At 41.9% G+C, this 9,206-nt stretch overlaps 1 protein-coding gene across 1 annotated transcript in view; it reads left to right on the forward strand.

Annotated features, from left to right (window-relative positions):
• The window catches only part of MYO3B (myosin IIIB), a 511,858-nt gene that overhangs the window by 319,732 nt on the left and 182,920 nt on the right, over nucleotides 1-9,206 (forward strand). The window lies entirely within an intron of this gene.

Genomic DNA, 9,206 nt, shown 5'->3' on the forward strand with positions numbered 1-9,206 from the left:
ACACACACACACACACACACACACACACACACATATACACACACTTTCTATAACATCACCTCTTAGACTTCTCATTTTCCCTGCCTGCTTCCTTCATTCTTCCATTTATAAAAACGTGTTTTGGGAATTCCCTGGCAGTCCCGTGGTTAGGACTCCACACTTCCACTGCAGAGGGCACAGGTTCGATCCCAGGTCAAGGAACTAAGATCCTGCAAGACACACAGTGCGTCCAATAAAAAATAAATAAATAAATCAGATGTTATTATCAATTTATGCTAAACACTCTAGGATGGTCTCAGTTTACCTAGAATTATTGGGAAGATTATTTCTATTTATGTATTATTTCAAGTAATGGGACTGGGGCCAATCAAAGTCATCCAATCATGGGGTCCTCAGAGGTCAGCTGGTCCAGCTTCCCACCTAGTCATCGACCCCAGCCCACTGCTCTCCTAACCAACTTGGAACAGGTCTGTCACTGGCCTATATACACAGCCTTTGTCTACTTACAGTCAGCCTCTGTGTAGTTGCTCGGTCAGCCCTCATGCCGGAGCAGGAAGCTAGAGCCAAAAAATGCAGCATGCTGGTCTTTGCTGTTTCACCAAGTAGATTCTAATTGGGTCAAGCTCCTTTGATTTATCTGGGATTCTTCTGCCTTTGGCTGGGCAGTAGACTCAATCTTCCCATAGCTCTCCTCTCAAGGGCTTTATGTTTTTGAGGCTATGCCTGGAAACAGCTGCAGATATGCTTTTAAGAAAGGAGGCAGAGAAACTTCTTTATCATTGTTCATAATTTCTTTTTCTTTCCACATCCCTCGTGAAATTATTGGCAGTGTGTCTGGCATGGGGCCTCTGCAAGCTAAAAGAGTGTGGTTGCCAGGCCTGAATTTTACCAGCGTGCAGAGGGATGAAGCTCGCTTAAGAAAAAAGTCATAATCTACAACGTTTTTTTCATCTTTACTTTGAAACCATGTTCTTAACTTTTTTCAGACATGCTCCTTTAAATGAAAATAGTAGAGTGCCCGTCAGAAGGCTGCCCTCCAGCTTCTTCTCCAGACCTCCGTTGGGCATAGCCAGGATTTGATTCATTATCAACTTCTGGGAGACTGGGCAGCTGTGGGCACAGCTGTGGCTCCCTCACCAGACACTCAGGTGTATCAACTCACTAGGTAACTTGTGCAGAAGCAAAGACATAGCCATTTTTGATAGGAGATGTCCTCTGAAATAAAATATATCCAAGTGACTTGTTAGCTAGCATTTATACCCTCCCATAAATATGAGTAATGACTTGTTAAATCTGTTCACAACTTCGGAATTTCTAATTTTTCAACTTTTGGCAAAATAAAAACAAGTTCACAGTCTAGGTCACTGGGTGGCGCTGTGCAAGAAGTCAGGCTCTGCAGCCAGCCTGCTGTTGCCCTTGATCACCTAAAAGCCAGGGAGGAAGAAGAACAAAGAGGAAGCCTCCCCTTCTTATTTTTGCTTTTCTCTGAAAGAACCTTCCTCCTGTCTTATAACTCTTTCTGCATCTTGCCTTAAAACTGCACCCCACATGACCTGGAGGAAACAAAAGTGAAAACTAAGACTAGAACAAACATGTTTTCCAGACAAGCTTCCTTGTATTCCTGAGTTGTATATTATGCATAATAATTTATTTTGAGATAATTAACGTTCTCTTCTCCACTATACTTTTGAGTATAATTAAGAAGCCATGAATACACATCAAAACTAGTAAGCATGATTCTGTTTTCTTTTTCTGAAATTATTCATGGAAAAATACCTTCAATCAACAAACATTTATAGAAGAGCTGCTAATAATAAGGCACTGTATAGGCAGTAAAGGGGAATATAGAGATAAAGATAATGTGGCTTTGCCCTAAAAGCAACTGGAACTTTCTTTTTTTTTTTTTAAATACTTAATTTAATTGTATTTATTTTTTTATACAGCAGGTTCTTATTGGTCATCAATTTTACACACATCAGTGTATACACGTCAATCCAAATCGCCCAATTCATCCCACCCCCACCCCCACCCCCCCGCGGCTTTCCCCCCTTGGTGTCCATACATTTGTTCTCTACATCTGTGTCTCAACAACCCCAAGACTCTCCTGTATGAAGAGGGAATATGTAGTTGCACAAACTAAACGTTCTGACCAAGCTCCTTGTTTTAATACAGGAGCAGGGACACACAAACTACTATGATTAGATAAACACAAAGACATGGACTAAAAATACCAGTATTAGTTTTATCACTGGAACTGGATAAATCTGTATTGCACTCTTCTCCCTACTCAGTTATACAAAACTAGACCTTATTTCAGTCCAGTTTCCTTCCATTTATCTTCCTGGGATATCTGGAGTTTTTCTAGTTTTTTAGTCTGAGATGATTCCTCTGCACAATCCTTTGCAGAAGATGGAAATCTGCTTTCTTCCTGGTCTAAACCTTACTTGTCACTAAAATAAAAAATTTTCAGCTTCCCTTCCTTTCTACATCAGTTTCTCAATTCTGAGTCCCCAGGTCAGTGTTTGGGAGACAGAGAGCCATCCCTTCTCTTGCCACCTTCACCTGCCTACCGCAGAAGAGCCCTCTCCCACTCACATAATAAAATACACCCTGTTCAGTGTTGCCAGACACAAAAAGTGCAGGCAAACTGGTGGTACCTAGGCCAGTTTTGGGCTGGAGAGATTCACAATCCGTTTCCTTCCAGATGGAGTATCAGAATGAGGGCATTGACGTGACACCCGTGGAGTATGAGGACAATCGCCCCCTCTTGGATATGTTCCTCCAGAAACCTCTGGGACTGCTTGCACTTCTGGATGAGGAAAGTAGGTTTCCCCAAGCAACGGACCAGACCCTGGTTGGTAGGTACCTTTTGGAAAAGGCAGAAGAGAACTTGGCTACTGGGCTCACGTCATCACATGAATGTGGTTTAAGGAATCTTTCCTGTGTGTTTTGGCTACCTGGTGATTGTGAAAATATAGACCCTGCTTTTAATGAGTTGAAATGTTCAGAACACGTCCTGGTAGAATTTGACGGCAAACCCGTCACCATCTCTCAGACCTTGCTCACTTTCCTATTTCTGCAAATGGAAATACCTTTGCCCTATGTTAAGATCATTAAGATCATTTTTTCCACCTTCTGCTCCCTTATTTCCCATAACCAGTACTTGATTCCCCTCCTTTTTCATGTCCTTCTCTCGTATCTCCACCTGGACGCCCAGCCATCTCCAGTCCAAGTTTGTACAGAAGCCCCTGCTGGTCTCCTGGGTTCCAGGCTCATATTCTCCCCCTCTACCCTGGACATCCCAGCTAATTTAGTCTTCCTAAAGCTACCTTTTCATTAGGTTACCATTATCTATGAAGTGATGGTGAAACACCTCCTTCTGGCCTTCAAGGCCTTCTGTGCTTTACCCCTATACCCAATGACCTACTCCTCCTTCTTTGTGAATCTTCAGTGTTGCACATGGTCCTGTCTCTCACTTACATTGTGAGATCCTTGGGCAACAAAGCCCCAACCCTTGCATCCCTTTACTAGTTAGCACAGTTCCTCACACGGAGTAGGTTGTCAGTCACAACAAAAGCAAAACTATTTGTAGAGGGAGGAACACGAAGTTTCAAGCCTTTTTCCCAGATGAAAAATTGATCTGTGGGAGAGATTCATTTCTAGGAGTTGAGATTGTCACCCTCAAGTGACTTCCTTTTATCTATAAAATTGTCACAAGTTGCCAAGAGGAGTATAAACCAGGGTTATTTGCCTTCCATGGAATATCTTCATAGTTCTAAAGCTAATTAGCTGGTCTCCTGGTGGCATCAGTGTTCATTCTAGGAGTTCTCAGAGCAGAGCATGATATCGTAGGGAACAGCCTGACACTAAAGACAACATGAAACAAGTAAATGAGAACTCAGTTGTAAATGCCCATCACATGGGGGAATCTTTCTCCATCACTGAACATACAAGAATAATATCAGGCTACTCTGAACTTCCTTATTCTGGGTCATCATGGTTCGAGGAGCACACTTTTGTCCGAAGGACCAAATAGTTCACGTTGTAACTTTTAAACATGAAAATCCACACAGATAAATTTGAAGATAATCTCCGATGCAAATACGTCTGGAGGCCCAAAGGAATGGAGCTGTGCTTTGGCATTCAGCACTATGCTGGAAAGGTGAGACACGTCAGTTATTAAACCTGAACTTGACAAGGGGTAAGTGTCAACCGTACCCTGTTTGTGGCCCTCACGAAATTGCTTGCAGATTCCTTTCTCCATTTAATTCTTCTTGAATACCTAATCATAATTCCCAAACTTTCTCAGTGGTGTTGCTCACAGAAAGTAGCCTCTGGCAAAGAAGCACTTTCTCGCTGGGGTGGCCCACAGAGCTGCCATCTGCTTCTCACCTGAGGTTTGGCCTAGAAGTGACAGCTCTCCAGAGGGAAAACATATTATAGCTTTTGCAGCGTTCAGTGGTGAATGTTCACATTCAAAAGTCATTTGGAGATGTGTAGGTAATGGAGGAGGGTTAATATCACAGTGGGGCTCAATTTTTAGTACTTCGTAGCCCAAGTGTGTGTCTACAGGGCACCAAAAATGTCTAGATGAAAAGGAAATAAAAAAACAACTCCATCATCCAGATGTTAAGCTTTTACAACATTAACTGAAATTTCCATTTTTCACCCATTATGCCTAATTCTCAATTTCAAGTTCCTGAAGCGAATTAGTGAGTGATTGAGGAAATTCTTTCCCCCTGTAGCCAACAATTCATTGCGCACGTTACTCTCAAAGGAGCGGCGTGAATTATGGCTAATTGGTTCCCGCAGGGTCTGCTGAGGCCCTGGGTCCAGAAAATGGATAGGAGTTCAATGAAAGGTATTTCTGATTATTTTGTTGATTTGAGACTTATTGACATTATTTTTCACATTCACATCATGGCATGGAAATTAATTTTGCCTGACTGGAGGTTGGTTAAAAGGCAGTCTAATACAAGTGAAGAGGTGGTTTTTCCCTCCACATAATACATCATGGTATCTATTTTGGATCTTTGCTAGAAATTGCAATCCAGTTTTTGCTCTTAAAAACTTAATTTACCTTAGCATTGAAGCCTGAGTGCGTATGACATCTACCCTGATCCCCGCGTCCCCATTCTTCTCTGCTCTTCTGCCTTCCATTCCTGTCCCTTTTCTCACACCTCTCTTCCCGTCTCTCTGTCCTTTTTCACCTATTTCCTACCCACCCCTCTTCTTCCCTCTTTCTCCCTCTTGTCCTTTCTTGACTTTAAAGGAAAAATAGGATCCTTTTCCTTCTGGGCTCTGTGTCTTTTCCTGAATTCATTTGTCACTCAACACTTATTTCATTGGAACATCCCTTAAAATTGCACTGACCTGGATCCCGTCTGTCCTGAGAATCGAGAACTGCTCAGAATCCCTGAGCCATCACTCAGGTGCCACGAGAACCTTGGGAAGAGTGAGGGTGCAGTGGTTGTGAGCATGGAGCCAAACTGCCCAGGTTGGGATACCTGCCCACCGCTGGTGACACGTGTGACCATGGGCACATTATTCAGCCTCTCTCTAAGCCTCTGTTTGCCCACAGTAAAATAGAGATAATAACAGTGTTAACCTCGTAGGGTGGATGCTTCCTATATTGTGAGTGCCTGATACAATTATTCTAATGTGATATATCTTTGACAGGACTCTTCTTCAAAGAATAATTGAACAAGAGGTTAAGATAAACTGACCTCAAAAATTACAATTTTCCCCCCTTATATGGTGGTCTGGGTTTAAAAGCATGGCTGTGTCAAGATGAATTCTATACAGAGGTTGATTAATTACTGACCTTGGACAGTGTGCCCGTGTCGCCAGTGATGGGGTTGGTATTGGCTCACTTGTGCTTTACTATTTGTGTTGCAGGTATTATATGATGCTTCTGGGGTTCTTGAGAAAAACAGAGACACTCTCCCTGCTGATGTGGTTGTCGTACTGAGGACATCGGAAAACCAGCTTCTTCAGCAACTCTTCTCAATCCCTTTGACCAAAACAGGTACTTGGAACCGCCCTGACAGCCCTGGGTCTGATGCTTTTATAAGCCCTGCTGGGGTTTTCCATTTCGTTTCTAAATCCTGCCAGGGCTGCACTACTAACATTTTGAACTTTGAGCAGGTGTAAAGGTCTATTCAGCTAAGTTCAAGAAAAGGAAAGTGATTGTTTCTTTTGCATCTAATTGCACAGCATCGGGCTATGTATACATGTGTGTACACACACACACACACACACACACACACACACACACACACACACATATACACACACTTTCTATAACATCACCTCTTAGACTTCTCATTTTCCCTGCCTGCTTCCTTCATTCTTCCATTTATAAAAACGTGTTTTGGGAATTCCCTGGCAGTCCCGTGGTTAGGACTCCTATACACACACTTTCTATAACATCACCTCTTAGACTTCTCATTTTCCCTGCCTGCTTCCTTCATTCTTCCATTTATAAAAACGTGTTTTGGGAATTCCCTGGCAGTCCCGTGGTTAGGACTCCACACTTCCACTGCAGAGGGCACAGGTTCGATCCCAGGTCAAGGAACTAAGATCCTGCAAGACACACAGTGCGTCCAATAAAAAATAAATAAATAAATCAGATGTTATTATCAATTTATGCTAAACACTCTAGGATGGTCTCAGTTTACCTAGAATTATTGGGAAGATTATTTCTATTTATGTATTATTTCAAGTAATGGGACTGGGGCCAATCAAAGTCATCCAATCATGGGGTCCTCAGAGGTCAGCTGGTCCAGCTTCCCACCTAGTCATCGACCCCAGCCCACTGCTCTCCTAACCAACTTGGAACAGGTCTGTCACTGGCCTATATACACAGCCTTTGTCTACTTACAGTCAGCCTCTGTGTAGTTGCTCGGTCAGCCCTCATGCCGGAGCAGGAAGCTAGAGCCAAAAAATGGAGCATCTTGGTCTTTGCTGTTTCACCAAGTAGATTCTAATTGGGTCAAGCTCCTTTGATTTATCTGGGATTCTTCTGCCTTTGGCTGGGCAGTAGACTCAATCTTCCCATAGCTCTCCTCTCAAGGGCTTTATGTTTTTGAGGCTATGCCTGGAAACAGCTGCAGATATGCTTTTAAGAAAGGAGGCAGAGAAACTTCTTTATCATTGTTCATAATTTCTTTTTCTTTCCACATCCCTCGTGAAATTATTGGCAGTGTGTCTGGCATGGGGCCTCTGCAAGCTAAAAGAGTGTGGTTGCCAGGCCTGAATTTTACCAGCGTGCAGAGGGATGAAGCTCGCTTAAGAAAAAAGTCATAATCTACAACGTTTTTTTCATCTTTACTTTGAAACCATGTTCTTAACTTTTTTCAGACATGCTCCTTTAAATGAAAATAGTAGAGTGCCCGTCAGAAGGCTGCCCTCCAGCTTCTTCTCCAGACCTCCGTTGGGCATAGCCAGGATTTGATTCATTATCAACTTCTGGGAGACTGGGCAGCTGTGGGCACAGCTGTGGCTCCCTCACCAGACACTCAGGTGTATCAACTCACTAGGTAACTTGTGCAGAAGCAAAGACATAGCCATTTTTGATAGGAGATGTCCTCTGAAATAAAATATATCCAAGTGACTTGTTAGCTAGCATTTATACCCTCCCATAAATATGAGTAATGACTTGTTAAATCTGTTCACAACTTCGGAATTTCTAATTTTTCAACTTTTGGCAAAATAAAAACAAGTTCACAGTCTAGGTCACTGGGTGGCGCTGTGCAAGAAGTCAGGCTCTGCAGCCAGCCTGCTGTTGCCCTTGATCACCTAAAAGCCAGGGAGGAAGAAGAACAAAGAGGAAGCCTCCCCTTCTTATTTTTGCTTTTCTCTGAAAGAACCTTCCTCCTGTCTTATAACTCTTTCTGCATCTTGCCTTAAAACTGCACCCCACATGACCTGGAGGAAACAAAAGTGAAAACTAAGACTAGAACAAACATGTTTTCCAGACAAGCTTCCTTGTATTCCTGAGTTGTATATTATGCATAATAATTTATTTTGAGATAATTAACGTTCTCTTCTCCACTATACTTTTGAGTATAATTAAGAAGCCATGAATACACATCAAAACTAGTAAGCATGATTCTGTTTTCTTTTTCTGAAATTATTCATGGAAAAATACCTTCAATCAACAAACATTTATAGAAGAGCTGCTAATAATAAGGCACTGTATAGGCAGTAAAGGGGAATATAGAGATAAAGATAATGTGGCTTTGCCCTAAAAGCAACTGGAACTTTCTTTTTTTTTTTTTTAAATACTTAATTTAATTGATTTATTTTTTTATACAGCAGGTTCTTATTGGTCATCAATTTTACACACATCAGTGTATACACGTCAATCCAAATCGCCCAATTCATCCCACCCCCACCCCCACCCCCCCGCGGCTTTCCCCCCTTGGTGTCCATACATTTGTTCTCTACATCTGTGTCTCAACTCTGCCCTGCAAACTGGTTCACCTGTACCATTTTTCTAGGTTCCACATACATGCGTCAATATACGATATTTGTTTTTCTCTTTCTGACTTACTTCACTCTGTATGACAGACTCATCAACAGTGCAAGAGGGTTCCCTTTTCTCCAAACTCTCACCAGCATTTGTTGTTTACAGATTTTCTGTTGATGCCCATTCTAACTGGTGTGAGGTGATACCTCATTGTAGTTTTGATTTGCATTTCTCTAATAATTAGTGATGTTGAGCAGCTTTTCATGTGCTTCTTGGCCATCTGTATGTCTTCTTTGGAGAAATGTCTATTTAGGTCTTCCGCCCATTTTTGGATTGGGTTGTTTGTTTTTTTAATATTGATCTGCATGAGCTGTTTATATATTTTGAAGGTTAATCCTTCATCCGTTGATTTGTGTTTGTTGGAAGATTTTTAATCACAGTTTCCATTTCATTACTTGTGATTGGTCTGTTCATATTTTCTATTTCTTCCTGGTTCAGTCTTGGAAGGTTATACCTTTCTCAGTATTTGTCCATTTCTTCCAGGTTGTCCATTTTATTGGCATAGAGCTGTTGGTGTAGTCGCTTAGGATGCTTTGTATTTCTGCGGTGTTTGTTGTAATTTCTCCTTTTTCATTTCTAAATTTATTGATTTGAGTCCTCTCCCTGTTTTTCTTGATGAGTCCGGCTAATGGTTTATCAGTTTTGTTTATCTTCTCAAAGAACCAGGTTTTAG

The sequence above is a fragment of the Physeter macrocephalus genome, chromosome 2, assembly GCF_002837175.3.
Source record: "Physeter macrocephalus isolate SW-GA chromosome 2, ASM283717v5, whole genome shotgun sequence".
NCBI classification, from domain to species: domain Eukaryota; kingdom Metazoa; phylum Chordata; class Mammalia; order Artiodactyla; family Physeteridae; genus Physeter; species Physeter macrocephalus.